Here is a 12,758-nt window from a genome sequence, read left to right on the forward strand (position 1 = left end):
AACACTGTCATTTGCAAACTCTAGTCTATAAGATGATGAGTTTCTACTGAGATGAACAGTCTGCAGTGTACACAAGAGAAGAAGAAAACATGTTCTTATTAAAGCTAAAAAATAAGAAAACAAACAGGACTGTGAATACAATTTAGAGATTAATAAAGAAAAAACAAAGAAAACTCACACTTATATTATTAACATTTATGACACTCAATTTCTCTACAACTATCAATTTCTCTCTTCAAAGAAACAGAGAGCATCATATTTATAATACAGACAATTATTATATTTGATGTGAAGGCTGTCAGAAATGCACAGACTTCAGAGAAGCTGAACATCAGAGTGCATGCAGTTGTAGCAGGGTCTTGAAGACTGATCATCTGCATGTGTGATTAGATACTTCTTATAAAGCTGTGTTCACTCTTTCAGTTGTGCTGAAGTATCCAGCCTGGAAATAATGAGAATATAGAGAGAGAGCTCATCTGTTCAGATCAACTCTTATCATGAATTCATGACATTTGCATTACCTTGATTACTCAGATTTTGCAGGTACCTGAGGACTCATCTTCTATTGATAATGAGATTGCAGAAATGTGCTGCAGTGCGAGGACCATTGATAGAGAACCTAGGCATATTTGTATATGCCTGGTCAGAGATTGTGCAGACAGAGAGAGGATGATCATAGGCTCATGAGACTGCAGAAGACACTGACAACACTGAGAGCTTTACAAGAACTGTCAGCTAGAATCTGTAAGAAATTACTTGTGAGAAGACTTACAGTAAAGAGAGAGACTGTACTGCTTGAAGCCAGGAACTGGCCTGAGAAAGGGATGAGATGAGTCGCTGGCCTGAAGATCAGGTGCAGTGACAGGGCTGAGAGAGATGAAGATACAGTCATGAACAGCAGCATTCCTGCTTCATCAGCCAGTAAAAAGTGATCAGAGAAGTCATGAGAACACTCACAAGAAGCTCAGTGATGACCAGACATTGTTTATGAAGATGTTGAAATTGAAAAAATTTTTATTCTTGAGAAGTTCTTGAATCAATATATAGATATTGTCAGAAACACTCTCTCTCTGTTATCTGAGTGAAAACACTTCACAGATGAATGAGAATACTCACAGTTTATAAGAATAAGAGCTGTTACAGAAAAAGGAAAAAGAAGATGAGATTTCATGAACAGATCTGAAGTATTTATACTACTCTAGAGAGGTTTGCTTACACTGTGAGTGATCTCATGAAACAGTCAGATCACTCTAGTAAACAAGAGTGATTATGAATCACAGGCCTGAATCTTTCTATATAACTATAAAGAGTGATTGCAGACTGTAGATATCTTGATTCTACAATTCTACAGAGTTAATGAAAGAATGAAAAATTCCTCACAATTCTACAGTGTCAAAGAGTAATGATTTGCAAGAATGAATAAAAGATTAACTCATGAATATTTCTCTTTGATAAGAGTGATCTCACAGAGAGTGATTCACCTGTGAGATAGATCTGTGTGATGATCACATAAGAATCTCATGAAAATGATTGAGAGTCAACTGAAACCCTTCTATATGAAAGATGTGAGATGAATCTGTATGATAGTCAGAGAAGAATCTGTAAATCATAAAGAATCTCACAGAATAAGAAACTGAGTGACAGACTCTTTTCTCTTCACAGTAATAAGAGATTTTTCCTCACTGAGGTTTTTTATAGATGTGAAGGGTTTTTAGTGAGTATCACTGCAGTGCTGAGCTGACTATGAAGTCACTCAGTGAAAGGCTTCATGGATGAAGTCTTAGAGAGGGGGGGATATGTAAGAAATCCTGCTTCTCACAGATTCTTTATCCCTATTCCTATCTCTTGTGTAATCAATAGGGCTAGTGGCCCTTGGCTACACACAACTATATAGACTGGAATTCGTGAATACTATTCACAACTCAGCTTGAATGCTATGATACATTTGACTTCTACATTTATCTTCCTACTGCAAACACTTCTAGTAGTTAACAGTACATATCACGCCAAGCTGCAAACACCCGAATAATCGCCTGTGAGCACTTATTCTTACAAGAAGAGAATTCTGTGATTCATCACTCTGTTCATAAAGTACTAGAGAGTGAAAGAGAATATCAGATCAAAGAGATTATTGACTTAGAGAAGTGAGATCATGAGCTCTGATTCAAGGTTCAGTGATAAGAGTATTCTGATAAAATAAATGAGTTCACTTGAGAATCATCTGAGTAGATAAGATATCTGCAGAAGCTGAGATATGACTTTCATATTATAAATTCTGACAAGTCAGAATGACACAGTCTTTGCTAAGAACCTGATTGTAATAAAGATATTAACACTGTTATTTGTAAATTCTAGTCTATAAGATAATGAGTTTCTACTGAGATGAACAGTCTGCAGTGTATATAAAGAGAAGAAGAAATTATACTCTCATTAAAGCTAAAAAACAAGAAAATAAAAACAGAACTGTGAACACAATTTAGAGACTAATAAAGAAAAAATAAAGAAAATTCACACTTATATTCTTAATATCTGTGACACTTAATTTCTTCATAACTATCAATTTCTCTCTTTAAAGAAGTAGAGAGTATTATATCTGTAATACAGACAATTGTTGCATTTGATGTAAAGACTGTCAGAAATGCACAGACTTCAGAGAAGCTGAATATCAGAGTATACACAGTTGTAGCAGAATCTTGAAGACTGACTGTCTATGCATGTGATCAGATACTTCTTATAAAGCTGTGTTCACTCTCTCAGTTATGCTGAAGTATTCAGTCTGAAAATAATTGAGATATAGAGAGAAGACTCATCTGCTTAGATCAACTTCTGTTATGAATTCATGATATTCACATTATCTTAATTACCTGGATTTTACAGGTATCTGAGAACTCATCTCTCATTGACAATGAGATTGCAGAAATGCGCTGCAGTGCAAGAATCATTAATAGAAAACCTAGGCATATTTGCATATATCTGATCAGAGATTGTGCAGACAGAGAGAGAGTGATCATAGGCCTGCAGAACTGTAGAAGACACTGATAAAATCAGAAGCTTTGCAAGAACTGTCAGCTAGAGTCTGTAAGAAATTACTTATAAGAAGACTTATAGTAAAGAGAGAGACTGTGCTGCTTAAAGTCAGAGACTGATCTGAGAGAGATATGAGATTGATTACTGGTCTGAAGATCAGGTGCAGTGATAAGACTGAAAGAGATGAAGACACTGTTATAAGTGATAGCATCTCTGCTTCATCAGCTGAAAAAAAGTGATTAGAGAAGTTACAGAGACATTCATAAGAAGCTTAACAGCAGTTAGATATTGTTTATAAGATATTAAAATTGAAAAAAAATTTTATTCTTGAGAAGTTCTTGAATTAATATACAGATATTGTCAGAAATACTCTCTCTCTGTTATTTGAGTGAAAACACTTCACAGATGAATAAGAATACTCATAGTTTATAAGAATAAGAGCTGTTACAGAAAAAGAGAAAAGAAGATGAGATTCTGTAAATAGATCTAAGATATTTATACTACTCTAGAGAGGTTTACTTGCACTGTAAGTAATCTTATAGAATAGTCAGATCACTCTAGTAAATAAAAAGTGATTATAAATCACAGATCTGAATCTTTCTATATAACTATAAAGAGTGATTACAGGCTGCAGACATCTTAATTCTACAATTCTACAGAATTAATGAAAGAATGAAAAATTCCTCACAATTTCACAGTGTTAAAGAATAATGATTTATAAGAATAAGTGAAAGATTAACTCATGAATACTTCTCTTTAATAAGAGTAATCTCACAGAGAGTAATTTATCTGTGAGATGAATTTATATGATGATCACATAAGAATCTTATGAAAATGATTGAGAGTCAACTGAAACTCTTCTGTATGAAAGATGCAAGATGAATCTGTGTAATATTCAGAGAAGAATCTGTAGATTACAAAGAATCTCACAGAATAAGAAACTGAGTGACAGACTCTTTTTTCTTTATAATAATAAGGGATTTTTCCTCACTGAGATTTTTTATAGATGTGAAGAGTTTTTAGTAAGTATCACTGCAGTGCTGAGCTGATTCTATGAAGTCACTCAGTGAAAGGCTTCACAGATAAAGTCTTAGAGAGAAGAGAGTATATAAGAAATCTCACTTCTTACAGATTCTTTACCTCTATTTCTATCTCTTGTATAATCAATAGAGTTAGCGGCCCTTGGCTACACATAACTATATAGACTGAAGTTTGTGAATATAATCAATAGAGTTAGCAGCCCTTGGCTACACACAACTATATAGACTGAAGTTCATGAATACTATTCACAACTCAGCTTGAATACTATTATACATTTAATCTCTACATTTTATCTTTCTACTGCAAATACTTCTAGTATTTAACAGTACATATCATGCCAAGCTGCAAACACCCGAATAATCGCCTGCGAGCACTTATTCTTACATTGTCATCATTGAATGTCACTATCTTATTTAAGATTTCTACTTCTTCTTCTGTTCAACTCTTTCTATCTGTTTATCTATTACATTATATGTGTTTCTGACAATGACTCTCTGTTCTCACAACAAGCATTCTCATAGTGCTCATATCAGGCAGTTTATTAGCAGTAAGTGTAATGTATTGTGAAACATGATCAGAACTTGTTTATCTTCTAACAATTATCAGAATGTACTACTATGAATGACACATCTTCTTCATCTTCTTATACATTTTCAATTCTCTTTTCTTCAGCAGCATCTGATCATGTTTTTCTGATTGTGTTGTATAGTCACAGATGCTGATGTTTTGATTCACATAGAGTCTTCATGCATTGACCGATTCATATTCACTGATGATTATGATCTCAATGTTGAATCATTGATTAAGAACTTGAAGAATATAATAATAAAGAAATTATCTGTGTTATGTATAGTCAGATCTCTTACATCTCTTTCTGCTCTCTCTGTTTCTTTCTCTGCTGCTTTCTCTCAATCTTCTACATCTATCTCTATGTCTGATTCTCCCGCTTCTGCTACCTCTATTCTCACAATCTCTACTTCTGCTACTTCTGTCTCTTCTGATTCTGCTATCTCTGCTTTCATTATCAGCTCTCCTCATTTCAAGAAGATATTATATAGACTTAATGATTTATATTTCTCAGTATATATACTTTCATTCTTCTTACTGACTTCTAGAATAATTTATTATACAAAGACTGTATATGATATAACTATCTGAAGCTCAGTCACAGACATCAATTATTATATTCATTTCAAATATTCATAATGAGACAATTGTTTATTTATATCAGAGAATCACTCTTTCTCTTAACAGTGTTAAGATTGTAAGTCTTTTTCTTTTTATCTTTTCTTTCTGATACTGATTTTTCTATTCTTAGAAAAAATTGTTATAAGTTTTATTATACATAAAGTCATGATATTTACAGATACTAAGAAACTTTTTATAACTATAAAGTTCAATATTCTGAGAATATCTGCTCTGATAAATTTCTTCAGAATAATAGATCTATATCAGTCTATTCTCTGATATCTATTATCTGACTTCATAATACAGATAAAAGATATTCATATTTTCAGAAATGAAAATACAGATATTATACTCTTTTACACTCACAGATATGAGACTTATACATCTTGTCTGAGATATTATTGTGAAAATGAGCTGTTTATATACTGTGTTCTGCTTTCTGTATTCTCTTATATCTCTCTCTCTCTTTCTGAGAAGCCTTGTATATGTTGTAATTGTATATACAACTCTAAGATTAGCAGATATTCATTCAGTAACTATTCTCATCTCTGATTTTATAATTTTTATATACTAACAATAGTTCTTAGTTACTCTGATATCAGAGATTATTCTAATTAAAGATGATAATATCACTGAGACTACTCTCTCTCACTCTTAAGCTTCTCTTATCACTTTCTCTCTCTCTTCTGCAGAGAAGGTTGTGTATATACTGAGTTATAAGTATTCAGCTCTGAGTGACTTCTGTCATTATTTATCTAATTCTGTGTCTTCTTCTTCTTCTATTTCTTTCATCTCTGTCTTCTCTGTTCTGGCTTCTGATTCTGTGAGTCTCATACTCTTCTTCAATTTTTCTATATATATATATACACATTTCTATATTGGTATTTCAGTCAATCTTGTGATAAATAATATTAATGTTGTACACAGAGCAGTAGAGAAATTGAAGATATATACAGTATTATTATAAGAGTGACTTACAGCTCTTGAATTTCTTACAGATCTCAAGTTTTGAGATTTTCTTTATTTTTAATGCTTTTCAGATGACATGATGTTGAAAATAGATTAACATATGATGTATAAAAATGAATAAGATATATATAATAACATTTGTCTTTTACAGCTGACTCTTACAGTTGATGATCAATTCATTATTTCTTTTCTTTTCTTACACTTTTTCTTTATCTACTAGTCACTACTCTTATATAATCTCTATATAATACAGTATTCAGTGACTAGATTCAGCAGCTTCTATCTTTTATAATTCTGTCTCATACATTATACTGTCTCTCTTTACTCACTCAGATCACTACAGTGAACAGCTTATTAAAACTAATCTTACTCAATCTCTGAGTGTTCTCAGAGATTAAGATAGCTTGATCTTATATATCTGTGAATGTTTCAGATACTTTATCCTCTGTTATCTCTGTAATTGAACTGATATAAACAGTTGAATTCAACTCTGAATTTCTTTTTCTTCTGCAATCTGATTCATGTGTAACAGTGTAAGTCTGCTACTTTGAGACTACTCTTTACTATGTTACACTCACTATCTGCAGTGTGTTATCATACAATCAGCTATAGTCTCATCACTTATTGAAGTGTAGTGTTCATCTGATTTCTTCATTTCTTCTTATTCTTTTCTTATAATCATGAAAAGATTGAAATAAGTGAGATTATCTGATTTATAAGCATCTATGATTTCTCTTACTTTGTAAGACTTTTCAATTATAAGTCTCTTCTTTTTCAATGCTGATAATAGTGCTGTAGATAATTATAATTCACTCAGATCTTGTATCTTTACTTTTATAAGATATGAATTATTTATTAAGTTATATAAGACTCATCTCTCTAGTTCTTTCAATATATATGTTCTCAGAGAATGTGATTTGAGTATTTTATATAATTCAAATCATCTAGATTGAAACTTCTCAGAACTCTTATTATGTATAAGAACTCACATTCTTATCTTAAGACTCAATTTCTTAACTAGTGAGTCTTATATTCTTTTCAATTGAATTGCTCAGTTCAGAAGTAACTCATTAGCTTTTACATGTGTATAACTGATCTCTTTCAATCTTGATTCTGTGTTTATAACTGTTGCATCTGCAACTGCTACTACTGTATCTATAACTGCTGTCCTCTCTCTTATCTTTTTCAAAGCATTCTTCAGAATGCATGAATGCAATTCATACAACAGATAGAATGATGAATACTTGAAAACTGCATACTGCTGAATTCATGTGACTAATAGCATCTAACTGAGATATTCATCTCATAATCTCATAGACTTGTTCACTAGATATTTCATCAGCATGTTACTCAAGATTTCATTCAAGTGTTTTATCTTCTCATTTATCTGTGAATAATATAATGTTGTTCTACAATATCTTATCTGTAACTGGCTTATGAAATGTCTCACTGCTTCTTCTACAAGATTTGCACTGTTATCAGTTAGAATCTTATGCAGCATTTCATAGTTAATATAGATCTTATCATGTAGAAACTTTATCATCATCTTCTCTATTATCTCTAAAACTGCTTTCACAGCTGATCAGCCAGTAGTATAATCAATAGCAGTGATTATTCATTGATTTTTATTTAGTGTTTGCAGTAATATATCTATGAGATTCATCTCTTATCATTTAAATAATTGTATTATACACTTTATCTGATATTACACTTTCTCACATTCTAATTCTTTCTTAGATTCTTTTATGATCTGATAATTTGAGCACTTGTGAGTGTATGTCTGAATATTCTCAGCCATGCTTAGTCAGTATACTCTTGATTTGAGTATACTTATGAGTTCAGAGCTTTCTAAGTAACTGAATTCCTTGTACATGCAAGTTATTAAGTCATATCTAAATAAATATTCTAGATAGAGAGCTTCTGTGTATTCTAGATTGCAGTAAAGTATAACATCATTTTTCAATTTTCTCAGCTTGAAGTTTAAAAGTATCTCTTCTACTACTTTTGTAAGATGCTTATTATCTGATATCTTGTCATTCTTTAAGTAAGAGATTATTGTGTTCACTTATTCTGATTTCTTACACTTTCTCAGTGCATTTAATATGAACTTCTCTTATATCTGACTCACAGAACTCTCACTCATGATTCATGAAATCAGATCTATAACTGATTATATCAGGTATCACAGTGTCTGATTTCTTTTAATATTTGATATGAAGATTATACACTTGAAACTCTGAGATTCAATATACTAAGCATTTGAAAGGTTTTATTATCAATTATAGATAGACAAGGCTTTCATGATCTGTGATCACTGTTGTCATATACCTGTTATTAATATATTCATCTTATAACATCAGCATGTGCTTAATTACTAGCAATTTCTTTTCATATACTGAGTAATTGAGCTCAGCATCTGATAGTTTTCTATCATTATACATCATCAGATGCAGCTTACTGTTCTTACTCATCTGTAGAAGAGTGTCTCTGATAGCTCATTCAGATGCATTTATCTCAATGTAGAAAGATTTATTATAATCTGATTGAATAAGTACTGAGAATGTTATTACACATTCTCTCAGTATGAGAAAAGCCTCTTTGCATGTGATATTTCAGATGATTGAATGAAACTTCTTCTTTCACAGATTTGTATTTATTTCTCTTAAGAGATCTGAGAGTGATACAGATATTCATGTGAAATCCTTGATAAATCTGCAGTAATATAAGATCAACTCAAGAAACTGTTGTACATAATATATATTTCTCAGTCACAGCTAATTCACTATAACATTCAATCTCTCTGAGATGAGATATATACAGTTATCACTCACTACATGTTTTACAAACTTCAACTCTTCTATTTCAAACACACACTTTGTTGATTTAACATAGAGCTTATACTCAGTCAGAGTTGTAAGCACTTTATTAAAATGCTTCAGATATTCATTATATGAGTTTGAAAAGACTAGAATGTCATTGAGATATATAAGATATAAGATTTCATTCTGTTTATAAAGAATTATATTCATCATTGTTTAAAAGATGATAGACACATTTATTAAACTGAATAATATTGTCAGAAATTTGAACTTCTCTCATTACATATTAAACACAGTTCATGAGACTGACAGTTCATCTATATAAATCTGTCAGTATTCTGAGAGAAGATCAATCTTCAATAGATATCAGATATTTTCAACTATATTCAACTGTTATTGAATTCATGACAGTGAATATTCATTCTTGATTATAAGCTTATTAAGTGCTTGATAATTGATACACATCTATCACTCTTCACCTGTCTTTTTCACAAATAGAACTGAAAAGCCTCACACACTTGATAAGAATTGTATGAGACTACATTCTAGAAGGTCTATGATCTGACACTTCTATTCTTCAAGATATGTTTGTGACAGAGAGTACACATTCTGATTAACTGATTTTGCATTCTCTGTATCAATCTCATGTATAAATCCTTGTTCTGGCAGTAATTCTGATGAAAGATCTGTTCAGAAGATCTTCTCATGCTTCTTCAGAAGCTTCTTTATACACTTATTCTCTTATATATTCTTTATCTTGATTTTCTTCACTTTCAGATTCTGTATAACATACAGAATACTTTTGAATGAGGTCTTATAAATCATTCTCTTTACTTGTTAATGTATAAACTGATTTAATTCTTCTATATCAGAGATGTGAAATATTCTTCTCATATCAGTTGATAGAATTGTATGAACTATTTTCTTTCTATCAGTTAACTGTATATAACATGTACATCATTGAATCTGCAGATTGAATCTTTGAAATCAATTAAGTCTGAGAATAAGATTGTATTTCACATTCTGCAGCTCTTACACTCAAATATAGCAAGATTATTCTCTGAAGTACAAGAGAACTTTTACTCTTATAAGTAATATTAAATATTAATTATCAGATAATCTTATATATTGAGAATTCTTCACTCAGTGAACTTCTTTCAGTCTTTGAATTATATAATTATTAATATATTATGTAGAAGCTTCTATATTCACTAATACTTTTAAAGTCATCTCTCAATTCTTACTCACATGCTTCTTATACATTAATATTTCAGGCTTTAAGACATTGAAATGAGTGTTTACTTCATTCTCACCTGCATCTTAGTCAGAAGCCTGCTTTCTCTTAATATTTACAGAATTCAGAGAGTCTTCTAATACAGATATCTCTTTCACTTTAAAGACTTTTTATAGAATATCAGTGAGTGTCTCTGAGCTCACTGATTCTGCTAGTTTTTTGACTTTCTTACTTCTCTTGACTGTATACACTGTGTGCAATCTTTTATATTATGATTTTGATATCTGCAGTTGAAGCAAGCTTGATACTTATAATATCAAGATTTTCACTCAGAGAATCTCTTTTTTAAGAGATTCAGTGCTTTAGTAATGATATTCAGATCTAGATTCATTGTATCTGAGTGTATAGCTTGTATTATAGAAGTCTGATTATCTGTTCTCTGCTGAGATATACTCAATTACAGTATTTTCTGTTATAATTGACTTACTTATTTCTGTATAATGAGAATGTTATATACTTCTTTCACTGTGCTTGATTACAAGATTAAGCATTTTCATTTCACTCTCAATTTAGATATAAGATCATGAATAAAGATCTGTAAATAAAAAGATGTTGAAAGCTCTTCATTTAATATAAGATAGTGTAAACTGAAGTGTGTAAAGTATAATATAAGATTACTCACTTATCTATACTCAGTGAAGTGTTTATAACACTTATCTTATATATTCACTTTCTCAAAGTTATATAAGATTTATTTGAAAAACTCATTTCATATTTATGAGAATAAATATCACTCTGAGTCTGTGAGATTTATCTTTTCATCAGTCATTTATAATAACTTCACTTTTTTATGTAGAAATACAGCAGATCTTAAGACTTGTTGAAATTTTATTAACTGTCTGTCTATGAGTTCATGTTCAATTCAATAATATGATTGTATCTGACTTAGTTAGCTGATTACAGCATCATTTTTTCAGTTGTTATTGAAGCTTGATAGCTCAGATAGATCTTCTGACTTGATATATTTCATACTCAGATTCTCATCCTGCACAGCAGTCTCTGATAATATGTATACTTCTGAAGAGATTGTGAATAATCATGATAAGATCTTCAGATTTGATATAGTTATCTATTTATGTAAATGTTCAATCTCTCACTGCAGATCTAAGACCTGGTTTTCTCTATTCTTATTAATGATAGTGATTATGTCAGTGAAGCTCTTCATAGTAAATGCTTGATCTACAGTGAATGTCAATTATTATTTAACTTCTGTCTCAGTCTGTCACTGCATATACAAGATCTCAATCTCATTTAGAATTCTTATACATGTACAGAGCTTTAATTCTGATTTAGCAGTTTCAGCTGCTTTTCTTACTGCTTTGAGTAAACTCTCTGAGAGGTTCTGCATATCTTCCAGTTCAGATAGCAGAGAAGAATATTATTTATATTAACTAGAGAAGATATTTATTTTGATGATTTCTTGTTAATCATACAATGTCTATCATTATATTACTATATCATTATATTGCTATATCATTATATGATTTCTGTTATTATTATATGACTTCAGTGATGATCATCTTCTCTTTTTATTCTTCTTTTGAGTAGAGAGTGAACTTCTTTAAATCTGGTTCACTGCTTTCATTCTCTTTCTCACATCTCATCTGTTTGTGTCTCATACATGGCATTTATCTGAGTGTGAAGTTTTCTCCTCAACAAGCAAAGCAGTATCAATTGAATGCTCTTCTACTTACTGTTCTTTATATGCTATCTTTTGAGACATTCTAGAACCACACTGACATGATAACTATGAATTACTTTGTAGACAGAATTATCACACTCTGGAGAAGCCTGCACTTCTCATCAGTTTTTAGACATGCTATCAGATGTGATTCAAAGATTGCTTGAGTCAGTGTATGATTACAGGTGTACACTGACTTCTTATATATTGTATGCTAAATTAATTAGTGGCCGCTATGACCCCTTTACATTCGTAAGCAAGTTCAGAAGCGGCCGCGTTATTATCCGATAGTCATACATTCTTCCGAATCACATATTAACTATCTATCACTTCAAGATTGATAATGCATTAGAATAGATAATTCAGACTATAAAGAATTATCTTTATAAGTTCTGTAACTACTTATAAGACAATTGATATAATCTTCTTCTACCTGCAGAGATTGCTATCAACAGCTGAGATACTGTCTTAATAGATATAAGTCTGTTCTTTCTTACATATAATTATTACATGAAAGTGTTGAATCTTCTAGAGACTACACAGTTTACACTGAATTCTTACAGTTTAATTCAGATCACTGATAATATAGTAATAAAGCTCTGAAATATCTGTGACTGAGTAGAAGCCTTTATAATAAGTGCTAAATAAGATTAAGAAGATTAAATTAATATTCAATGAGATTCTACAGAGTAGTATAAGATAGAAGATCTTATATAATTGAATCTTAGAAACATATAAA

The sequence above is a fragment of the Blastomyces gilchristii genome (assembly GCF_000003855.2).
Source record: "Blastomyces gilchristii SLH14081 genomic scaffold supercont1.2, whole genome shotgun sequence".
In the NCBI taxonomy this organism is placed as follows: domain Eukaryota; kingdom Fungi; phylum Ascomycota; class Eurotiomycetes; order Onygenales; family Ajellomycetaceae; genus Blastomyces; species Blastomyces gilchristii.